We start from the raw sequence: 24,614 nt of genomic DNA, 5'->3' as shown, positions 1-24,614 counted from the left end.
TATCTCAGTGCAACGGCATAAATGGCAGGAGCCACTAGCTGATGAACAAATCATGTTGTTCTCAATGTTATAGGAGGCAGACCAATTAATATTTGCAAAATTTACTATTTGATTGATTTCTCACCTAAGACAAAATGTCTCTAGATACGTGTACTTCAACCTTGAGTCTGCAGATGTTGTTGGACTACAACTCCCGTTATCCCCAGACAGCATGGTCAATGGTTAGGGATGCTAACATACACATTTTTTTAAAAAGCCATCAAGTTTAACAATAAAACAGTCCGCCCCCCCAGTACAACACAGAGCAGTGAGCATGATGATCCTATTCTCTCAAATGCCTGGGATTAATATTTTTGTTCCTTTCAACCAGTTCTGTGGATCATAGGCTAACTGCAAAAACCAAAAGTACAAATATTTCCTAAGATTGGCCTGGTTCACATGTCATTTTAGCCAAATCTTGACTTAGTATGACTGTATGGACTCCCTGAGAGTTGCTCAAAAGTACTTTGCTCCTCCCTGGTTCCTTTTGGAGCAGTGCTAAACTAAGCCATGTTTTGATTTAGCCTGTCATCCAAATCTGGTCTCATGATTAAGCTCTGCTCAGACAAACCAGGAGCTGTAATGAACTTTATAGCATCAGCAAGACCTGAGCTGGAAAATACTGTGTGTATAGCTGATTTTCCAATCTTTTGGCCATCTCTTAAATTGAGACATTACAACAGTCTTTTGCAGAGGATAGTGTAGCTTAGCCCAATAAAGGAAATTATTGGCAGAGGTTTTGCTCAGAGACTTCTCTGTCAAACAATTTTTACATTCTGATTTGGCCTGCTCTGCTTCTCATAAAGTCACCAGCCGGCTTGTTTTTTCGTGTACAACTGCTAAGAAATACAGTCAACTATAGCTGAGCAGTCTCAGTTTTTCGTAGCTATCATGTAGGGGAATTTGACCTATCATCTCTTTGATATATTGCTATAAATGTTTACTCTAGCAATAATGGAAACTGAGTGAACAAATTACATGCAAGACTAGTTTCCATAAGGCAGGGATTCCCAAACTGTGGTCTCTGGACCACCAGTGGTCTATGAGCTTCATTCATTCAGGTTGTGTGAGGCATGTCACGTTAAATATTCATACTGATTTTTAATTGTATTGTTATTATTTTATTTCTTATATTGTACTATATTGTATTAAATGTGAATTCTATGAAATAGAAATTGTAGTACAATAAAATGTGTTATTTGAAATAAAAGAAGCGATACAAATAGAAATAAAAATCGTACATCATCTAGCATAGTGCATTACAATTGCTACAACAGGCAGAAAAGTCGTTAAGTGGTCTGCAAAGACCATCAACAATTTTCAAGTGGTCCATGGGGGGGAACGTTTGGGAATCACTGCCCTAAAGTATACTTTTTCCTGAATTAACTTAAAATTACTACTACTACTAATGATAATAATAATAAAAAAATGATTTTTTTATCCATGCTATGCCATGAGGTTCCAAGTGCAGATCACAATTTAAAATATAACTTTAAAACAGTTTAAAACAAATTACAATCACAGTGCAAAAAATATATTTCTCAAGTGTCAAAGGCCAGGGTAAAAAGGTGCATATTCAGCATACAGTAAAAATTGTATCATGAAGGTGTCAGATGCATCTCTGTGGGGAGGAAATTCCACAACATAGGGGCTGTCACAGAGAATGCCCTCTCCTGGGCCACCACCACTTCGGAGCGTCTGAGGATGACAGAACTACCAAGAGGGTCTTTAGGGAAAGAGGTGGTCTTTCAGATATTTGGGGCCTCTTTCAGGAGAATTTTAATAATATTAATAATTGACTAGATTTTTACAAAAGGTTTGGTGTTTATAGGTGTTGATATCCTTAACTTTTAAATAAATAAAAGTAATGCTGGACTAGAATACATTTTGGAAGGAAGTGTGCCTTCTTAATTTTCCCTTTCTCCTGGTGTTCTCTGGATCTGTTATGCTATTAGCCTTCCAGAAGTGACTCACATTTTCAGTGCTGGCTATCATCCAACTTGCAGATAAAAGCCCTCCAGCTGGCTATCCATCTTGCTCTGCACTTCAGCAAAGGAGCTGCAGTGAAGCATTGCTGTTGGCAGTACAGAGCAGCTCCTCTAGCAGAGTTATATATAAATATTTTTCACAATTTCTGTAGAGGCTAATGAACAAATGATAGCAAATGCAAGTAACATTTCTTGATAAAGTTCATAAGAGTTCTATGAGACAGGACAAATGTTTCCATCTTACTCAGCCTTTCTCCGATCTTAGGAACTATTAATGCTTACCAAACAAAAAACCCTTTTTTATCATCTTGCCTGATGATTTATACTCTCACTTGAGGACTTTGACCATTGTTCTGCATACTCAGATGTGAGGATCTTAACATGCATGTACAACAGCCACTAACCTTTCTTTGATATGTTGAGGTCACAAATTGTTAGGTCTTTTTTTTTTCTTTCATAAATGAAAGCTGGGCTTGTGTTTGAGCCATACTGAATAATTTTTCTCTTAAGTAGGGCACACTGTTAGAAATACACTAGTACCATGGCTATAAGCCAAGACAGTAATTGAAGGTCATGGATTGTTTGCTAAGTGCAGTTCTGTGTGCTGTTTTGGTCCATAGGGGGAACTGGCAGTGCTAAGAAACAAAGAGAGTTCTTGTCTGTATTTTTTAAAACGGTTATGGTATGGATTCCTTGACAGTTAATGCCTGATTGTGAGATGAAACAAATGGTGGCTTAATAAATTCTGTAAGTGTAAATGAAATTTGTCAAGTATGAACTTTGTATTCCTCAATACTTTGTAATGCTACTTTCAGGAATAAGTCAGAGGTGTACCTTATGCAGCAAGTCTCACTCTACCTTTAAATAATTGCTCAGTTTTGCTTGTATTTTCTTGCTATAATCAGTTTTTTAAAAAACTGTATAACTGTAGCTGTGAGGTATTAGAATGCAACTGCCATAATTCAGTTCTGTTTCAGTAGCATACATCTTTGGGTTTTAACTAGGTAAGCTAGCTTTGTGTTTATATTCAAACAGATCTGGTATTTTCTTAGGTCTGATCTACATATGCAACAGAATGAGATGATAGAATCCTGTGTGGTAGAATGTAATAATGTACTGTATTAACTTCAGGCTGAAGGTAGGGAGAACCATGCTTTTCCTTGTTTGTTTGTTTAATGCCTATCGGTGAAAACTAACATACCCCTTGTTTCATATCCTGGCTATGAAAGAATCCTGATTAGTGGGGATATAACCTTTTAACCATCATTTGGGCAGCAAAGAAATTTTGCACATGAGAAGAGAGCACAACCCAGCAGCCTGCCCCAATCCCTTAATCATAGTTAAGAGGCAAGCAGTCTTTCATCTGCACAAGCCTTGTATCATAGTTTTTCTCCAAGAATTAAAATATTTGAATTACTGAAGGGCTGTTGCCTGTTCAGGTAATTAATCTGTTGCAACCTGTAAAGTCACTGTAGGTTACAAACCAAGCAGTTAATCAGTATTAGTAGTAAACAAAAATGAAGAAAATCCTATGGATGATGAGGGGCTCTTGAGTTTCTTTCTGAGTATGGGCAGTGGATGGAATTCAAGGCTAACTGCCACAAACAGTGATGAAATTGTTTTGAGGTTGTAAGAAAGGGAATGTGGCTAAGATGTCTGAGAATTTCCTGCTTGGATGTTCGATTCAAAGGGAAAAAATGACTCTCTGGCTTTAATCACATGAACAAGTCCCTCAAGCTCTAAACAAGACCTATATTTTTAACAGAACTACTATTGCAACACCTAGTGATATTTTTTGGCTGAATGCTGTTAATAAAGCACTCTGTATACACAGACTGCCTGTTCTCCCATCAGTCTTGATTATTAACATTTTAACATGAATTTGTCTTGGCATTAAAGAGATCAAACGTTGTACACAGGCATTTTGTGAAGTGGTAAGGTTGAAGTGCCAACATAGAGTGGCTTATTATGGTTATTTAAAAGAACTGTATTAGCAGCCCAGTTTAGATGTGCTGAGCAGGGAAAGAAATTAATAAACATATTTAAAGTAGTAGGATTGTTTTTCCTTATCAATTCGTATTTATATAAAACTTTTTAAAGTGATTGGAATGTGTTACATTTGCATCAGCCTTGTAAGGTAGGCAAATTCTGTTTCTATATTCCAGATGAGGAGCTAAGAGTGTGGGGCTACCCAGTGAAATCATGACTGAGTTTGGGACTTACAGCTGTGCTTTTTAACCCCTGGGTTACAACAGTTGCTATTTTATGTATTTTAAAGTCATGCACAATGGTGATTCTAACAAAATAAAAGTTTAACCTCATGGAATCTAACCTCAAAGCAAAAGATGAATGAAGTTGGTGAGGTAAGGTGAGCAGGCTCAGCAATGTTTAAATTTTGTTACAGTAAACTAGAGAGCAATGAAAGACAAAGAAAACCTGCTCAGAGACAAGGGGTATGTTTAGAGTGTGAACATTGCTGAGCCTACTCACTTGAAAGATTATGAATGAATTGTATCATTTTCCTGTATATGGTTCAGAACAAGTATATACTGTATACATGCTGTATATTTTGTAACTTTGGGAGTAGCCTATTACTATACAGTAGGGCCCCGCTTTACGGCGATTCGCTTTACAGCACTTCATTTATGCGGCGGTTTTGAATTATGACCCTGTCCCATATTTGTGGCGCTTGTTTCATTTTTGTGGCAATTTTCTGTCATACCGCAAAGACGCAATTGATGGCGCCCGACGCTCTGAGCACGTCATCAGAGCTTGAAAATGTTCCTCCCACAGTTGGGCTGATGGGAGTTGTAGTTGAAGCAAGGAATGTTTCCAAGCTCTGAGTGTCGGGCACTATTTTGTATACAATATTGTCGGTGCACTCTGATTCAGCATTTGCGGATTCAACATCTCTGTTCTGGCAATTTCCCAAACATTCAAAGGTTAAGATTACAGTACTATACGTACTGTACTGTATTATATTACAGTGGGGTGTAAGTGCGATGGGTGGGAGGGGGGGATGTGACGCCCTTCCCTGGCTCTCCCTGTCAGGTTCCTACCTGCTCGTGGCTACTGCCTGTCACTAGGCACCACCAGGGACTCCACCAGTCCGGGCTGTCCTTTTTTATGGTTTCCCTCTCCGCTCTAGCATAGATCTCAACAGATCCCCCTGCTAGGCAGCACCACCAGTCATGTCCTATAACCAGTATTCCCAGAGACTCTGCCTGAGTCTCCCTCAATTAGGTTACCTCTGTGACTGTGTGCTTAAGCTGTCCCAATCCCTTTGATTTACTCAGACTGCTTATAATTCTGGTTTGCTCTGAATACTTGTGGTGTTATATTCTTCCCTTCACCCGCTGCCACCATTTGCTACAGTTCAGCCTTGGTATTTACCTTACCCTCGCTTCTGGTCTGTGAAATCCCAGCCAAGGATCAGGCCTTTGGTAAACCAAAAGTATTTATTAAATATAACAAAGATAACAAGATTTCTTTAAAAGGCACTTAAGCATATGGTTACATCTATTCCTGAGGTACTGGTCTTAGTATTAATCCGAACTCCACCCTCTCCTCACATCCACCAACTCTCCACACAATCTCCTCTCAAAACCCACCAAAACAACCCACTAACATTCACCACCACCCAGATTTACCTGTCATTCTTCCATTTATACTGTCAGCCATTTTAAACATTCAGCCAATCATCCAGCATTCTACTGCCCATTCACTCCCCCTTCCTCTTTCATTCCACTTACCATGTATCTCCTATACAAACAGCACTTACCATATATACACTAATAGAGGAACATCACAGGGGACAAGTGAGAGAGGTGGTGGAGAAAAGCGAGCGAACGGGCAGGAGGGAGGGTGATTGGTGGGGGGTACAAGCAAGGGAGGCGGCGGAGGGCTAGCGAGTTGTTCATCGATCAGGCGGCAAACAGGCAAGTGAGGGAGGCGGCGGAGAAAAGCGGGACATTGATCAGCTGTTGTGGGGGGAGCTCTCCGCACTACAGCTGATCAATGTTCCGCTTTACGGCGATTTTCGCTTTACGGTGGGGGTCTGGTCCCTAACCTGCCGTATAAGCAGGGCCCTACTGTACTTGCTCATTTGATATACACATACACTTCAAAGCTAATCCATGCATTTGCTTCCTGATGTTATTAGAATAAAAAAAATATACCAGCTCAGTAATTCCTTCTATTACAAAATATACAAGTTATATCTGAGTGCAGAGTGATGAATGCAAAAATGGAATATCGACATCTAAAATGTCATAATATCTTACAGGGTGAAACTCTTGAAAATAAGTCTTAAGCAATAATCCTAGACATTGTTTTCAGCCCCTTACTTCCAAATGGTTGTTGAGAACTGCAGTGTAAGGGGCTTTACCACCCCCATGCTTCCGCTTAGGAAGCACCAAGCATAGGGCTGGCAGAGCTGCTTTCTGCAGGGTTCTGCTGTGCGAATGAGTGCCTTTGGAAAAGTCAGCCACGCAGCTGATCCAGCCTGACATATGACATCAGGTCTGGGGCAGGTAGGCTTGGCTCAGGAGAAATGGTCTTGTGGGCCAAATTGGAATCTGTGCTGAAACAAATTTGGCATGCAAGCCAGAGGTTCCCCACTCCTAAGCTACGAATAAAGTAGGATCATTCTGCACAGGATAGGATTACCTGGGGTATACCACATCCAAACTGTATTTTGCATACAGCTCTATCCTCTCTCCCATGCTATTTAATATCTATATGAAGCCGCTGGGGACAATCATTAGGAGATTTGGGCTGCAGTGTCACCAATATGCGGATGACACTCAGCTCTATCTCTCGTTTAAATCTTCGCCAGAGTTGGCTGTGGAGACCATGTCCAAGTGCCTGGAATCCGTGAGTGGATGGATGGGAAGGAACAGGTTGAAGTTGAATCCCGATAAGACTGAGGTGCTGCTTGTGGGAGACAAGGGAAGGTTGGGAGATGTTGACCTGATGTTCAGTGGGGTAAAATTGCCCGTAAAGGACCAGGTCCGCAGCCTTGGGGTTGTTCTTGATTCCAGGCTGTCCATGGAGGCTCAGATTTCGGCAGTGAGCCGGGCAGCCTGGTATCAATTACACCTCATTCGTAGGCTGCAACCCTACCTCCCTGTTCATCAGCTCCCACTGGTAGTACATGCCCTGGTCACCTCTCGTTTAGACTACTGCAATGTGCTCTACGTGGGGTTACCCTTGAAAACGGTACGGAAATTACAACTTATACAAAATGCTGCGGCTCGACTACTTACAAATTGTTGCCGCCGGGAACACATCACTCCAGTGTTATTCGATCTACACTGGCTTCCAGTTATTTTCCGGGCTCAATTCAAGGTGTTGGTACTAACCTTTAAATCCCTACATGGTTTCGGACCAGTTTACCTGATGGAGCGCCTCCAGCGTCACCAATTATGCCGCCCAACAAGATCAGCCACTCAGGGCCTTCTCTCAGTCCCACCAACTAAAACAGCTAGGTTGGTGGGGACTAGAGAGAGGGCATTTTCAGTGGCGGCCCCCACTCTCTGGAACTCCCTCCCGTACGATCTTCGGCATGCCCCTTCCCTGAATGTATTCCGCAAAGCCTTGAAGACCTGGCTTTTCAGACAGGCCTTTGGGACTTCCGGGGAGGGTTAATTTTCAGGACTAACTGCCTATTACTCTGAACTGTTATCATTCCTATTTATAGTTTCCTTGTTATATTGTATTTTATGTGTATTTTATTGTGCTGCATTTACTGCAACTGATTTGTACGTCGCCTAGAGTGGCCATTGGCCAGACAGGCGACACATAAATTAAATTATTATTATTATTATTATTATTATTATTAACATGTCTTGATGTGAACCACTTTGGTTTCCTTGAGCTTCCTGCTTTTTGTAATAGCTACTCTCCAGTGTGTTAAATAGTCTGTTTAGAAAAGGCAACTCTCCCTGGACCTTTTGTTCAAGGTTCCCTTTGGATCTTCCTTACTGGTTTCCAGGGTTTACAAACTTTTAGTCCATTGTCCATTCTTTTAGACTATTCTTGACTTTGTCATGACATGATTGCTTTCACTTTGGTGTCCTTCCATTTTTGCACTATTTTCCTTAGCTGTTTGAAAACCACGTCTAAAATAGCTTCCTTTACAGTTAGTTGCCACTGCTTGGTTCAACGAATTATCCTCTAAAATATGCTAGGAATGCGCCTATCAATTTTTGTTTAGCCTTAGTGTTTTCTGAGCAGATACTTTGGTAACTGAAAAATCGCCATATCTTATTTTTTGTGTGTCTCCTCAGATTGAACAGATAAGGCAGCCTTCCCTAACTAGTGGTGCCTTCCAGATGTTTTGGAGTCAATCTTCCATCAGGCTTAGCCAGCCTGGCCAGTAGTCAGTAGTCCAACAACATATGGAGGACAGTTTACTGGAAAAGGGTAAAATAAGGCTTTACCAGTATCTCTTCTCCTGCTCCCAATGTGGAGGCTAACAGCAGACACCCACTATTATATCGCCTTGTATTTAGTCTGAATGGAGATAAATTCAACAGAATCATCTCCTGATCTCTCCTGACTTTGAACTACTTGCAAATATCTTTGGCAGAGGTGTATATATAGCAATTTTCACTTTCTTTTTGGCAGCGCGCAGCCTGTATATTTCGAGATGTGTTCTACCCATGTCCTACCATATCTTAGGCCATAATTCTCACTGTGTACCAAGATAGCCAATTGACCCTGTTTATTTTCCATGCTATTTTAAATATTTGTGTACCAATACAAAAAGAATAAATGTACTGTGGTCTAATAATAACCCTGTGCAGCTGTATGCTCCTCAAAATGTGCATTCATAGTTACAAAAGGGAGAGTAGCAGTAATCCAGTATCCTTAAAAACTTTTTTTAAAAAAAATTGGCAGATAAAATGCTAACCAACATATGACATCCTTTTGATTTTGTTGATTTGCAACATTTGATAATGTCGCAATGACTCTTAGACCGCATGGATTTTGGAGCCCTAGAGTATCACAGCACAGTGCTTATCTTGAAGATAATACAAATCAAATATTCTGCAACAGATGCTATACTTACTTAATTGTATTTCACTATTTATTTCTCAAGTGTATTTTCAAAAGATGAATGGCATAGTTAGGAAGTTTATTTGGGATAATTCTCCACCTCATTTTTCACTTACAAGGATACAGCTGCCAATATCAGAAGGAGGTTTTAATTTTCCAGACATTAGTTTATATCATGGCATATCTTTTAGCACGTAAACATGATTGGCACATTTCCCCATCTATGAATATGCTAGCATGGGTAATTTTAGAGATGGCTCTCTTTGGATGGCTAGTATTGGTGTCTACATATAATAAAAATATATACCACCTTCAGTTTTAGCAACTAGAGACAAGGATTATGTGGGCTCATCAGTTACAATTTGACCCATATGCTCATGCTAAATTGATTTTATGGGATCATCCAGACTTGAAGATAGAGAGGCAGCTTTTTTGTGGTAGAAATGAGTTTGAATACAGGATATATACATTAGGTCAGCTGATAGGTTCAGATGGAAAATTTTTGTCATTTCTTATTTTACAATTTAAAGATAATTTACCAGTGAGTGCTGAATGACAATATCTTCAATTACAACACTTGTTGGTGTCTATTTATGGTCCATTTGCTTTGAGTGCTTCGGCATCTCCTAAATTCTTAGAGGGAATTGTTGGATCCTTACAGAAACTTAAATTCATAACTCTTATTTATAAATGCGAAATAGATTTTTCTAAGGTAGAAGTTAATGAACTTAGAGAGGTATGGAAGAGGGATTTAGAATGTATCATAGAGCCAAAACAATGGAAAACTACAGTAGGGCCCCACTTACGGGCGCTTCGCTTTCTGGTGTTCCGCTAATGCAGCGGCTTTCAATTAGGGGAAATTCCCCATTTTAAAGCCGATTTTGCACTTTTGCAGCATTTTCGCGTGACGCGCCCCATTATACTCAATGGGTTCCGCTTTACAGCAATTTCCGCTTTACAGCGGCAGTCCGGAATGGAACCTGCTGTACAAGCGGGGCCTGCCTGCACTTCAGAAACTATACAGAACATTTCTCTTGATTTGAAATTGAGACTGATCCAGCAAAAATTAATATTTGAGGTATATTGGACTCCACAACGGGTATATTGGACTGCATCGTCCAGTACCAATAGATGTTGGAGAGGTAATGCTGAAAATGCCTTATTGAAACATATGATGTGGTCTTGTTCAGTGATATATTGCTTTTGATCTGAAGATGGTATCTGAATCAATTTTGCATTGGTAAAATCCTTGATATTTGCATATGCTTGAGTATTTTAAATTATGTTCACTAATAGGCAAAAAAACCCTTGCAGTTTAGGAACGTAAATCTGTTTAATCTGTTATAGCCAACTGATATTTCTATCAAACTTTAAAAGCAGGGAAATTGGGCAGGTATAGTGAATGCACCCGGGGAGCAGGAAACCTCACCTTCTCTCTGAGATATTGTACTGCCCTACAAATTTGTCAAAATGCAAACACAATTTGGGTTGTTCTTTCACAGTCCAATCCACTTCCTGTGTAGCTTGAAAGAATTTGGTAACATACACCTCTGAGTATATAATGTGATGGCAACACCTGCCATCTCCAAAGATGGAGAATTACATTTTTGTATGTTTGTTGGTGTTCTTATTTTTCTTCTTTCCTGTGTTACGACTGTTTCTACAGAGAATCTAACCTAGAAGATTATATTTCTCTCATTATTCATCCTAGAAATCTGTGTCAAATTTATTTTTATTAATTTATTTATTAATATACTTCACATATTCATGGAAACAGAAGCAAAAGAAAATGATTTACTATAGGAAACTTCACTAAAATTGCAAAGTAAATCCAACATATTTAAAGTGATTATCTGAACAATACCAACTGCGTTAATATTGTTGCTTCTTCCCTGCTAAAACAAGATCAGCACAGCACATGTCATGTTTCTGTTATTTAGGCTGATTGAAGGTGTTTTCACCACTCACCCTATGCTGAGAGGCACATGTTACAAAATTCTTCCAAGCTGCACAGCAAGTGGATTGGACTGTGAAAGACCAACCCAAATTGTGTTTGCATTTTGACCAATTTGTAAGGCAGAGAGGAGGTCAGGTCTCCTGCTCCCCTGGTGCATTCACTGTATTTTCAAAAGATGAATGGCATAGTTAGGAAGTTTATTTGGGATAATTCTCTACCTCATTTTTCACTTACAAGGATACAGCTGCCAATATCAGAAGGAGGTTTTAATTTTCCAGACATTAGTTTATATTCACTGTAGCTGCCCAATTTTCCTGCTTTTTAAAGTTCGAATGAAATATCTGTTGGCTATAGATACGTTCTTAAACGGCAAGGTTTTTTGCCTATTAGTGAATTTCTCTGCTTTTTAACCCTGGAGGTAAGAAATGGGTTCCTGTCCAAGTTTGCTGAGAATGGATTGATCATTTGCATCCTTACTGAGTTCAATGAGATTTACTCCCCTGCAATCATGCTTAGGATAAGTGAAACTGACCATGGGGTGATGGGGAGGGAAGGAAGAGGAAGGGCAGGCAGGATGAGGGGGATGGGAGCAGGCAGGAGGGGGAGGGCAAGTTTGATAACTTGCATGCTTACTGAGTTCAGTGGGACTCCCATGCAATCATGCTTTGGATAGGTAACTGACCATGGAGAAGGGGGGGGCTGAAGTGGGGAGGGAGGAATAAGGGAGGAGGAAGGGAGAGGAGACGGGGAAGGGAAAGGCAAGTCTGATCATTTGCATGCCTATTGAGTTCAATGGGATTTACTCCCATGAAATCATGCTTAGAATAAGGAAAGCTGACCATGTAGGAGGAGGAGGGAGGGGGCAGGAGAGGGAAGGAGGAAGTGAGGAGGAGGGGATTGGAAGGGGAGAGGTGGGAGGGGCGAAGGAGGGGTGGGAAGGGGCAAAAGGGAGGGGATAGGAGGGAGGAGAGAAGGGCAGGTTTGCATGCTTTTTTAGTCAGTGGGATTTACTCCTGTGCTATCATATGCTTAAGATAGGTGAAACTGACCTGGTGGAGGAGGGGGAAGAGGAGGGGTAGGTAGGAAGGCGGAGGGGAGGGGAGGGGAGGGGAGGAAATTGCATGGGCAAGCACTGGAATGACATTTTGGATTTGACGTTGCAGAATGCAAAAAACCATAGTTGTTGAGAGAGTTATAGTTTCATCCTGGAAGGATAATCACCCACTATCACACAGTGGTCTGAAGATCTCACTGTCCTGGCAACGTTTAAACATATATAGACATCAGTTTCATGCAAATACCTATATAGACATCTGGAAGGCTTATATTAACTTATATGTTTAACCTTAGAAGGATGTAATAATGGTTATTGTGAGCTGATGGTGATTTTTATCATCAGCATTATAGGTATTTCTTCTTTTAATCATTTTCTTTTTCTTTTTTTGTCCTTTGTTAAATTTGCAAATAGATAAATGAAAACAAGGCAAAATCAGTTTGACCAATGACAAGTCTTGTTTTTCTGGGATAAAGAATACTCTACTATTTGGGAGAGAGCCAGTGTGGTGTAGTGGTTAAGGTGTTGGGCTATGACCTGGGAGACCAGGGTTCGAATCCCCACATAGCCATGAAGCTCACTGGGTGACCTTGGGCCAGTCACTGGCTATTTGGGAATGTTGTGCTTGTATTTAACAATTTATTTTATATTACCCCTCCCCCAATACCAACATTACATTATAAAGACGAAAAAAACTTGCAGTATTTCAGGAGATAAATTTAAAATTGTCTATATAATTGAAAATGTCTTTCTTTTTCTCTTTCTCTCTCTCTCTGTCTCTCTCACTCACACACACGAGTTGAATAATTGACTTTGTCATCCTTGGCTCCGTGGTATCTGCTAGTTCCTACTAAGCTATATTTAAACAGACCATTACCTAGTTGTAGGTAGAACAGCTGCATAATAATCCAGTCCAATTATTTCTCAAAATTATATCCTTTCCCTTCAAGGAATTCAGATCACCAGTTGGCTGTAATGTGGTGTAAAATGGAATTTGGCTGCTCATAATGAGACATGAAGGGGTTGACAGATCACACAGTTTAGCAAATTACACTCTACTAGGAGCTCAGCAAAGGCTCTTGCCATATATGGAGCGAGAAATGCCAGACGTCCAAGCTGGATTTAGAAAGGGAAGAGGTACCAGAGATCATATCGCAAACATACGTTGGATAATGGAACGGACCAAGGAATTTCAGAAGAAAATCACCCTGTGCTTTATAGATTACAGCAAAGCCTTTGACTGTGTAGATCATGAAAAACTATGGAATGCTTTAAAAGAAATGGGGGTGCCACAGCATCTGATTGTCCTAATGTGCAACCTATACTCTGCGCAAGAGGCTATTGTAAGGACAGAATATGGAGAAACCAATTGGTTTCCAATCGGAAAGGGTGTGAGACAGGGCTGTATTTTATCACCCTGTTTATTTAATCTGTACGCAGAATATATCATACAGAAAGCAGGATTGGACCAAGATGAAGGAGGTGTGAAAATTGGAGGGAGAAATATCAGTAATTTAAGATACGCAGATGATACCATAATACTAGCAGAAACCAGTAATGATTTAAAACGAATGCTGATGAAAGTTAAAGAAGAAATCACAAAAGCAGGACTACAGCTGAACATCAAAAAGACCAAAGTAATGACAACAGAAGATTTATGCAACTTTACAGTTGACAATGAGAACGTTGAACTTGTCAAGGATTATCAATACCTTGGCACAATCATTAACCAAAATGGAGACAATAGTCAAGAAATTAGAAGAAGGCTAGGACTGGGGAGGGCAGCTGTGAGAGAACTAGAAAAGGTCCTCAAATGCAAAGATGTATCACTGAACACTAAAGTCAGGATCATTCAGACCATGGTATTTCCGATCTCTATGTATGTATGTGAAAGTTAGACAGTGAAAAAAGCTGATAAGAGAAAAATTAACTCATTTGAAATGTGGTGTTGGAGGAGAGCTTTGCATATACCATGGACTGCTGCAAAAAAGACCAATAACTGGGTGTTAGAACAAATTAAACCAGAACCATCACTAGAAGCTAAAATGATGAAACTGAGGTTATCATACTTTGGACACATAATGAGAAGACATGATTCATTAGAAAAGATAATAATGCTGGGAAGAACAGAAGGAAGTAGAAAAAGAGGAGGGCCAAACAAGAGATGGATTGATTCCATAAAGGAAGCCACAGACCTGAACTTACAAGATCTGAACAGGGTGGTTCATGACAGATGCTCTTGGAGGTCACTGATTCATAGGGTCGCCATAAGTCGTAGTCGACTTGGAGGCAGATAACAACAACAGGAGCTCAAGCTTTGTGGAAATATTATTTGGGTTTTAGAATTTCTATTTTCATGTATTGTGAGGAATAGGTGCAATCCCTTGTGAATATTCCTCTGAATAAGTGTCATGAAAATCCATGGGACTTACTTCTGAGTAAACAGACAGAGAATCATCTGTAAGTAATTTAGGAAAGTGGAAACCTGATACCTGCATTTTCTGTACAAGGGTATTAAAACTGAGCTGCCAGTCTCTCCTTTAGTCTGCCTTTGTCTGTAGTTAAAGTTATTACCCATGCTCTCTGGCCAGCCCAGCCAAATGAGTAATCAGTAATGTGACTCGTGCTGGAAGTGACTCCATCACCACCTGTGACGGGGGATTAGTTACCGTTCACAGAGCACCGCCTCTTCCCTTCTTTCAACATGTCGTAAGCTGAGGGATAGCTTCTCATTTTGGTATCTGCTGTGCTGTAAAGCAGTATATGTGTGGACAAAAAGTATTGTTCCAGACATTTTCACTCGTAAGGACTGCTAGCTGATGGCTCCTTTGTATTTTTGAAGACTGCTTTGTTATGTAAGCGACCTTGGCAGAAATTATCATGACCCAGATCTGGGAACCGCAGTAAGTGCTTCAGTTGCAGGATTTCATAGTCCTTGCTGATCACAAAGAGAGCTGTAATGTGCTCAGCAGAGTCTGGGTTGTTTGGGGGGGGTGCGAGAGGGAGGGAGGGAGACTCTGATTTGTGTAATCGTTAGGTTAAAGGCTAGATTTTGTTCCCTATGCATATCTTTGTGTTTGGAAATGTAGCTGGAAGGAAAATTAGAAATGTATTACTGGCTTGTGAAAATTTTAAAAATTAATGGAAGGCACTTTGAAGTAAAATAATATTAAGAAAAATATATGCGTTGTATTGAGAAAAGCTACTTAAAAGTTCTGTTGTCAATGCAGCAGTATGCATTCTGTTTAAATGCCTTTGATTGGACATTTAAAGTAGAATATAGTAAGAACATGTCAGACCTTGTTTCCCTTTGAGTAATTGGAGTTATTTCCTAATTTTTGAAAAGCTTGTAATGTGTTTCTGTTGGCTTCAATGTTTGATAGCATACACATCTAAGATCTAAATCCTGTTTACTAGCTTTCTCAAGTTCCTAAATGATTCTTATATTGGACTCTAGCCATTTTGAACAAGTAAAGAATTTATACAAACTCTGTATTAAATATCTACTTGACTTACAAAATACATCACAAAAAATTAATGATAGTTCTAATGATATTACTGAAAGGATTGGTAAGCAACTTGGAATGATATGATGCCTCCTTCAATAAAGTAAATATATTTCCTGTTACAGACAGGAAATTGAGATGGTATATTGCTGGCATTGTGTGTGTAATGGGGGGCATAGGGATTGAGCAGCTGAACTCTGTGTTAGGAATAGGAACTCTTGCTATTTTTCTGAGCCTTTCAGGGAACGATCATCTGGTCTAGTCTGGGGTTTTTTTTTCCTCATGTGAATGGAATTTAGTGGTGCATGGCGACCCAAAGAAGACACAGTTCTGAGTATTAGTATAAACAGAAGGCCATAATAGTAATGTAGACATCTTCATCCTCCTAGCATTTGTTTGAATCTGTGTGATTGGTGTGCAGAATTTTTCCTCCCTGTCTGTTTTTTTTAATCGATTGTTGATTCTAAATTATCCTTTGATTTTAACATGGCATTTTGCTGTAGGACTAAAATTAATCTGCAGCCCATTCTGGCTTGCAGTAACTTTGACAACAGCTTTGTAAGGCCATAGAAGTAACTTGCAGAATTATAGGTATGTAGTCTTTATTAATATCATTGTATTGATTAAAATCCAGGGACAGAAGAAGCCAAAATATAAACCTATGGTGGCTTTTGCCCAATATTAAAAAAATTATAGGCCAATATTTAAAAACTTATAGGCATTGAAAGGGCTCTGCTTCATTTAATGTAGCATTTAGTGCTTCTTAAAACATGTAACTTTGATTGTTGCTAATTATGATGTTCCTAAATCGAAGGGGGGAAATCTTGCTGGGTGCAGATACTGCATAAAATCCATGTTATTAATAGTATGTCATAACATATTATACAAAGTAATATATATGTTTAATTGATTTATATTTTTTATGTTTAAACCTGTGCATTAAAAACTACAGTTCCCCACATATGTTTTCAAATTGTTATTTTGTAGCTGCTGAATTTATTGGTGAACTGTTCTGTTCTAGTTTCTAGTTATGGACAATTTCTGAAACATGTCTTAAAAACTAGTGCAATAGGGAACAGATTTTTGCATAATAATTTTCCTAAGTATGTCTAAACATCCCATAATTTTAATTTCTACTTTACCCAGCACTACCAGTTGTTTAACATTACTCTCAGAACCCTTTGACCTGTGCAGAGAAATAAGGGTGAGGGAGGTCATGTCTCCAAAAGAATGTGTTTTTCACATTAGAAAATGACTTAACTCTCATGGGAAACACAAACCACTTGATTTTGCTTGAATAATATTATGTTATTAAAATGAACTGAATGAATTTCCTTTCAGTTTTATTCCTTGTTCACCTCCTATTTCCAGGATAAGGGTAAATACCCCTAAAAATACTACTTAAAGGTTTAATTATTAATTATAGGATATTTGAGGCACCTCACCTGAAATATTTTAAAAACTATAACAAATAACAAGAATTTAAACATCTTCCAAATGACATATTTTTTAAACTCTAATGTTTACATGTAAATGAAGAAACACTCCCTCCCATAATTGGTTGAGCATCTTTGATGTCATGAAATAGCTGAGTGGGGGGGGGGGAGAAGTTGGAACAGAGCATTGAAAGACAATGAAATTTTGTGAGGATTGTGATTGTGAATGGTCAGTTTGTGAGGAAAATCTTAAACATGTTCTAGGGATAGGAGTTGATAGAAAGGGAATGGACAGGCAAAGTAACTTCGGAGGCTGTGGGACATTAAGGCCTGGAATCTAGGAAAGGGAGGCCAGATAGGTTAGGTGGTGGTGGTATTTTTATTATTAACATTGATTAGTTGCTTTATACAAAAGAAAAAGTCTCAAAGCAACTTAACAAGAGAAAATACCAAAGATAAAATAATTAAAACCAAAAAAATTAAAACAATAAAGACACAAATACATGAAATGTTCATCCAGTAACATTAATAAGGACAAGTCCTATTAACCCCACTGAAAGATGAGCACTGCTGTAGGGGCCAACTTAATTACCAAAGACCTGAGTAAATAAAAAGGTCTTAGCCTGATGTCTGAAAGGTCTGATGCCAGGTTCATTTCCCCCAGGGAAAGCACACTTCTTTGGGTGGTGTATATGGAGGGCCTACAGGGTCTGTGTTGGTTCATTTGGGGAAAGGCAGTCTTTGAGGTATGGTGGTCCTGAGCATCATAAGGCTTTATAGGTCAACACCAGCACTTAGAATTGAGTCCAGAAACTAATCAGCAGTCAGTGTAATCGGGCTAGAATCAGTGTAATATGCTCAGACTTTCTGGTCCCAGTCAATAATCTGGCTGCTGAATTTTGCACTAGCTGTAGCTTCCAAACTGTCTTCAAAGGCAGCCCCCCCCAAAAAAATGTATTGCAGTAACTTAACCTAATGGTTACCAGAGCATTAACAACTGAAGCTATGTTATCCCTGTCCAGATAAGTTGCAGTTGGGCCACCAGCTGATGGAAGGCACTTGGTGCCACCAAGGCCACTTGTCCTCCAACAACAGAAGTGGATCCAAAAGTACTCTTTAAAGGCAGTGCAGTTCCTCACAGAACAAGTTGAACCCCCACCCACCTGGTCTAGAGAATCATCCATTAACGGTGCCAAAGTCTTATGTGGACTGAGCTTAGTGTATTGGCTCTCATCCAGTCCATTACCAAAACCAGACACCAATCCAGCACATCTACTGCCATACCTGCAGGCATACAGGAGAAATAGCGCTTCGCTTCATCAACAGATGACAGAGCACTCCAAATTGCTAAATAACCATAGCATAATCATAATCAGCATAGGGGATAAGATCGACCCTTGTGGAACCCTATGTTGAAGGCTGCATAGAGTTGAGCAGCATTCTCCCAAGCACCATTTTCTGGAGATGACCTTCCAAATAAGACTGGATCCACCACAAAGCTGTGCCACCCAGTTCAAATTCAGACAGCCACTCCAGCAGGATACCATGGGTGATGGTATTGAAAGCTGCTGAGAGATCAAGGAGAATCAACAGGGCATTCTCCCATCTCTCTCCCAGCAGAGTACATCACACAGGCAACCGAGGTAGTTTCTATGCCAAAACCAGGCCAAAACTCCAGTTGAAATGGATCTCAATGAAACTCAATCCAGACAAGACCGAGACACTGTTGGTGAACTCTTTCTCTGCCCAGATGGTGGATGTTCGACCTGTTCTAGATGGGGTTACACTCCCCTTGAAGGAACAGGTTCGTAGTTTGGGTGTCCTTTTTGACCCTTCCTTGTCACTGGAGGCTCTAGTGGCCTCGTTGGCACGGAATGCGTTTTACCATCTTCGCTTAGTCGCCCAACTATGCCCCTACCTGGACAGCGACGATTTCGCCTCAGTTGTTCACGCTCTGGTAACCTCTAGACTGGATTACTGTAATGCGCTCTACGTAGGGCTGCCCTTGAAGACAGTTCAGAAACTACAGCTAGTGCAAAACGCGGCAGCCAGGCTGTTGACAAGGACCAATCGGTCCGCGCATATAACACCTGTCCTGGCCCGTTTGCACTGGCTCCCTATTTGTTTCCGAGCCAGATTCAAGGTGCTGGTTTTGACCTATAAAGCCTTACACGGTGTGGGACCGCAGTACCTTGTGGAACGCCTCTCCTGCTATGAACCTACCCGTCCACTTCGTTCAGTATCTAAGGCCCTCCTCCGGGTACCAACTCATCAAGATGCCCGGAGGATTACTAGTAGATCTAGGGCCTTTTCTGTGGTGGCCCCCGAATTGTGGAACAGCTTACCAGAGGAAATACGCCTGGTGCTTACGTTATTTTCTTTTAGGCGCCAGGTTAAGACCTGGCTATACTCCCAGGCATTTTAATGTTTTAATGTTTAATGTTAATTGTTCATCTTAATGTTTTAAATTTTCCTGTTATTTGAATCGGATTTTATTGTGACATGGTATTTTAACTCTGTTTTGTACACCGCCCAGCGAGCTACTAGCTATGGGCGGTTTAAAAATGAAATAAAAAAAAAAATCTAGAAAAATCAGACTTGTCCAAGAGAGCCTAGAGCTGGTTAGTGATCACCCACTCAAGAGCAGGGCTGTGGAGTCGGAGTCGTGGAGTTGGAGTCATAAGCAATTTTGAGTCGGAGTCGGTAGAAATGTACTGACTCCAGCTTCAAAATAAAATTAATATTTTAATATTAATATTTTAATATAAATGATACATTTGCCATTTATGAAGGCGTCAGATAGTAGAAAAATAGAGGAGTCGGAGTCAGACAGTAGAAAAATAAAGGAGTCAGAGTCGAAGGTTTGATGTACTGACTCCACAGCCCTGCTCAAGAGCCTTGCCCAGGGAAGGGATATCCTTGAACGAACAATAGTTATTTTAAATTTTCTGGATCCAGGGAGGATTTCTTAGGGAATGGCCTTAACAGTGCTATCTTTAGGCATGCAGGGACCACTCCCTCTCATAAAGAGGCATTAATCATCTCCCTGGCTCAGCTGGCTATCCTCTTCTTGCTAGTTTTAATAAGCCACAAGAAGCAGGTGTCCAGAACACATGTAGTCACCCTCATTGATCCAAGCACCTTGTCCATGTCCTCAGGCTGTACTGGTATTGGAGGTGGCTTGAATATTGCATACTGACTTGAATTAACTAGCTGGATCTTTTTTGCTGGGCTTCTAGTTTTTTAATTGGCACACAAACTTTCCATTAATAAAATGTTTTAAGAAGGTTGCCAAGTTATTCCAGGCAAAAAGGGTATATGAATAAAGCAAGTACACCATATAAGGCAAATACCTTTGAAATGAAGTCAGTCTCAGGAAATTGAGTTCAGTATGTACTTAAAGTAAGATAAAATAGTGGTAGTACAGATTTTATTTATCACGTGCCGCATACTAACCAAAATCTTATATTTGACATTTATGTTGAAATTACTTCCGGAGAGTTGCCTATTTCCCCAGTCAGCCAAGGGAAATGGCTAAGTTCTCGAGTGTCTAATTGAAAAGCTTTCACCTAATAGTCCATAATCGACGAGTCTTTTTTTTTAACAACAAATGTGCTAGAATGAACGAAAATGTTGTTTAATGTGCCTATTTCTTCTCAGCATCCTTCCGTTCCAGTATCTGGATACCAGTTCAGTAAACAATTAAGTGAAAAGTTGGGGTCAGGCTACTGTTTAATATTGTAGGAATGGAAGTCCTTGTAATAGTGTTGTAACAAGGACTTGTTAGCTGGAAATGTTTGTTCTTTCCTGCTTTGTTTGCATCAGGCTGGACTGTTCTACCTTTATAGGGCCATCTACTGAGAGTGGAATGTCTTACCAAGAGCAGCATTAAGTTTGTTTGGCTTGCAGCCTGCAGAATTTGTGTCCTTGTGGTGGTTTCCATGGTAACATTTCTAAATTGTTACTGTTGTTTATCTTTGCATCCATTCTCTGTCTCTGAAGCTGAATGTAAATTGTTGTGGTGTTTGAGCTGGGGAAAAACAGCTGAGCAGGGGGATATTTTTACCTACCAGGTTCATTGGCACTGCTAGTTACTTTATTTCTGACAATTTACTTGCCAAACTGGAGTCCTGCTCTCACTCCTTAAATTAATATAATATTGATTGATGTTGTGTGTGTGTTGTTTAAAGAAGTGTTGTCGTTTGAAACTGCTTGCTGTATCTTAAAGTAAGTACATAAAGCCCACTAAGAAATTAAGACAAATGCTTACAACCTTCCTTTGTTGTTAGAATATTTATACATTGGCAGTCTGCTGGCAGATGCCAACTAAAGGTAATCAAATTAGCCGCTACTAGATTACTGTTCGAAGGGAGTAGAAAAAGAGGAAGGCCAAACGAGATGGATTGATTCCATAAAGGAAGCCACAGACCTGAACTTACAAGATCTGAACAGGGTGGTTCATGACAAATGCTCTTGGAGGTCACTGATTCATAGGGTCGCCATAAGTCATAATCGACTTAAAGGCACATAACAACATTACTGTTCTATGGAAAAACACATATTTAAAAATGCATATGCAGCATGATTGGCATGTTCATACAGTTGGTCCATTACTTGGGATCTTCCATGTAGCACTGTACAAGGTTAACAAAAGGCTGTGTTTATTGGGGGGTGTTGTATAGTGCCTCCATGCTGCCTGGAAAGTCTTTTTTTTAACTCACTGGCCTGCAAGAAATACCTGCACTTGTCAAGTCATGTGCAGCTTGCTGTTGTGTTCCTGTAAGTCTACATTATCTTCTCATCACTCACACCATTTTACACTTGGAGCCATTTGGTGTGATGTAGTGATATGTAACATAATTATGACATAGTATTGTGCAAAATGGGTGGTGCATACTGCTAAAGGCTGACAATGTTTCTGGAAAGCAGTTGTACATGTACCTAGTAAGGGCTAGTGATTCTGCATACAATTAGGCTGCATACACACCATGCAATTAGGGCACTTATTTGCCCCAAAGAATCCTGGGAACTGTAGTTTACCTTTCACAGAGCTACAATTCCCAACACCCTTAACAAACTGCAGTGCCCAGTATTCTTTGGGGAAAATAATGTGTTTTGAATGTGCTTTAAATGCATGATGTGTACATAGCCTTACTCAAGGTGGCACAGTGGGAAACCTGGAAAATAAACTGATGAAGCAAATACGCTCCCAAAGTCTATTTTAGTTTGTCTCTTACTGATGACAGACCTTTTGTCTCTCTTTTGTTACTCAAAATCAGTATGTTTTTTCTTTCTTTCTAAAACAGAAATCCTCTTACATTAACAAAGAAATGATACATTGGCTGAAATGGGGAGCATTTATTTGTTTATTTATTTATTTATTTATTTATTTGGTTTATATCCCACCCTTCCTCCCAGCAGGAGCCCAGGGTGGCAAACAGAAGTGCTAAAAACACTTTAAAACACCATAAAAACAGACCTTAAAATACATTAAAGCAAACAATGTTAAAAACATTTTTGTAAAAAGCTTTAAAAACATCTTTTAAAAAGGGGTTAAAACATTATTAAAAACATATTAACAAGCAATTCTTACACAGACGCAAACTGGAATAAGTCTTCAAAAGGCACTGAAAAGATAGCCTACCTAATATTCAAGGGGAGGGAATTCCCCAGGGTAGGTGCCACCACACTAAAGGTCCATTTCCTATATTGTGCAGAACGAACCTCCTGATAAGTTGGTATCTGCAGGAGGCCCTTGTGATGTCCTTCCCTGGCACCACCTGTGTCGCTCTCACTCGTGGCTACCAGCAGTCAGGATCGTCGTGTTTATTTTTACCTCTCTGCGCTCTAACACAGATCTCAAAAGATCTCCCTGCTAGGCCACACTACCCAACACTCTGTGTATCCAATATAACCTCAAGACTGTGCCTTAGTCTCTTCCTGGTTATGTTGATACCTTGTGTCTGTGTGTATAGGTAATTCCCAACCCCCCTGAAGCCTCTTGCCTATGAAGCTCACAGCTCTGGGTTGCTCTGTGGTACTGGATGTTGATACAATATCTCTTCCTTCACCGCTGCCACCATTTGATACTATTTCTTCTTCAGCCTTGGTTACTCTGCCTCCCCCCTGGTCTGTGCTCCCCCAGCTGAGGAATCAGGCTTTAAGTAAACCAAGAAAATATTTATTGATAACACTAAGAATAACAAGATTACTTACAGATTTCATTGACAAGCATATGGTTTCATATATGTTCCTCTTATGTTCCTAATTCCTACTATTTGCCTCAGAACTCCCAATCCAATATCTCAACAGCCACCTCTTACTCTCCACATCAGCCTCCCTGTCCACAACCACCCTGTCCAACCCCCACCCCGACTCAACTGTCATCCTCTCATTTATACCTTCAGCCATTCAAACACACAGCCAATCTTCATCCAGCATTCTACAGCCCATGTACTCCCCCTTCTCACTCACTCCACTTACCATATTTCCTATAATAAACCTGCACTTACCATATTTACATTACATTCACATACAGGAACATCACAGCCCTCACCTGCAGAGCGCAGTGATCGACTTTTGAAGGCCACAGTGTAAATATATCATAAGCCAATTGTATATGTTATCTTGAACATTATGGGGAATCAGATCCCCTTGTTCTAGTCCTTTTATTTTTACTTCCTTTGTTGCTAGCTTTTGTACATCTCACATCCCTTACATTTCCAGTACATGTACATGTGTATCTCTTATAGGCTTTCTTTTTTTAATGAAAGTTGGGAGCTGATGGGAGGTTTGTGCATTATCTTCAAAGCTTTATCTAGCTAGTACTATTTGAAGCCAAGGGGGGAAACCTAGGCAGCAATGAAATTTTTTATTCCTTGCCTCAGGCAGGAAAAACACCATGGAAAACAAGAAAGACCTTCTCTTGCTGCTTCTCACAGAATAGTAGAGTTGGAAGGGGCCTATAAGGCCATCGAGTCCAACCCCCTGCTCAATGCAGGAATCCAAATCAAAGCATTCATGACAGATGGCTGTCCAGCTGCCCCTTGAATGCCTCCAGTGTCGGAGAGCCCACTACCTCTCTAGGTAATTGGTTCCATTGTTGTATGGCACTAACAGTTAGGAAGTTTTTCCTGATGTCCAGTCGAAATCTGGCTTCCTGCACCTTGAGCCCATTATTCTGCGTCCTGCACTCTAGGACGATCGAGCAGAGATCTCTATGTGACAACCTTTCATGTACTTGAAGAGTGCTGTCATATCTCCCCTCAGTCTTCTGCCCAGTTCTTTCAGTCTCTCCTCATATGGCTTTATTTCCAGTCCCCTTATCATCTTTGTTGCCCTCCTCTGAACCCATTCCAGTTTGTCTGCATCCTTCTTGAAGTGCGGAGACCAGAACTGGACGCAGTATTCAAGATGAGGCCTAACCAGTGCTGAATAGAGGGGAACTAATACTTCACGCAGTTTGGAAAATATACTTCTGTTAATGCAGCCTAATATAGCATTTGTCTTTTTTGCAGCCACATCACACTGTTGGCTCATATTCAGCTTGTGATCAACAACAATTCCAAGATC

At 40.1% G+C, this 24,614-nt stretch overlaps 1 protein-coding gene across 7 annotated transcripts in view; it reads left to right on the top strand.

Annotated features, from left to right (window-relative positions):
- Positions 1 to 24,614, top strand: part of JMJD1C (jumonji domain containing 1C) — a 206,742-nt gene that overhangs the window by 95,337 nt on the left and 86,791 nt on the right. The window contains exon 1 of one of the 7 annotated variants that reach the window (XM_061635130.1): positions 14,796 to 14,955. The exons of 5 other annotated variants lie outside the window; for them this stretch is intronic. The gene's annotated coding sequence lies outside the window, so the exon portion shown is untranslated. Of the gene's footprint in view, positions 1 to 14,795; positions 15,004 to 24,614 lie in introns of those variants that run through there. One more of the 7 variants, XM_061635128.1, reaches the window with a different exon arrangement.

Source organism: Rhineura floridana, chromosome 7 (genome assembly GCF_030035675.1).
Source record: "Rhineura floridana isolate rRhiFlo1 chromosome 7, rRhiFlo1.hap2, whole genome shotgun sequence".
NCBI lineage: Eukaryota > Metazoa > Chordata > Lepidosauria > Squamata > Rhineuridae > Rhineura > Rhineura floridana.
Note: the sequence above shows the minus strand (reverse complement) of the source record. Positions and strands in the feature narration are given on the sequence as shown.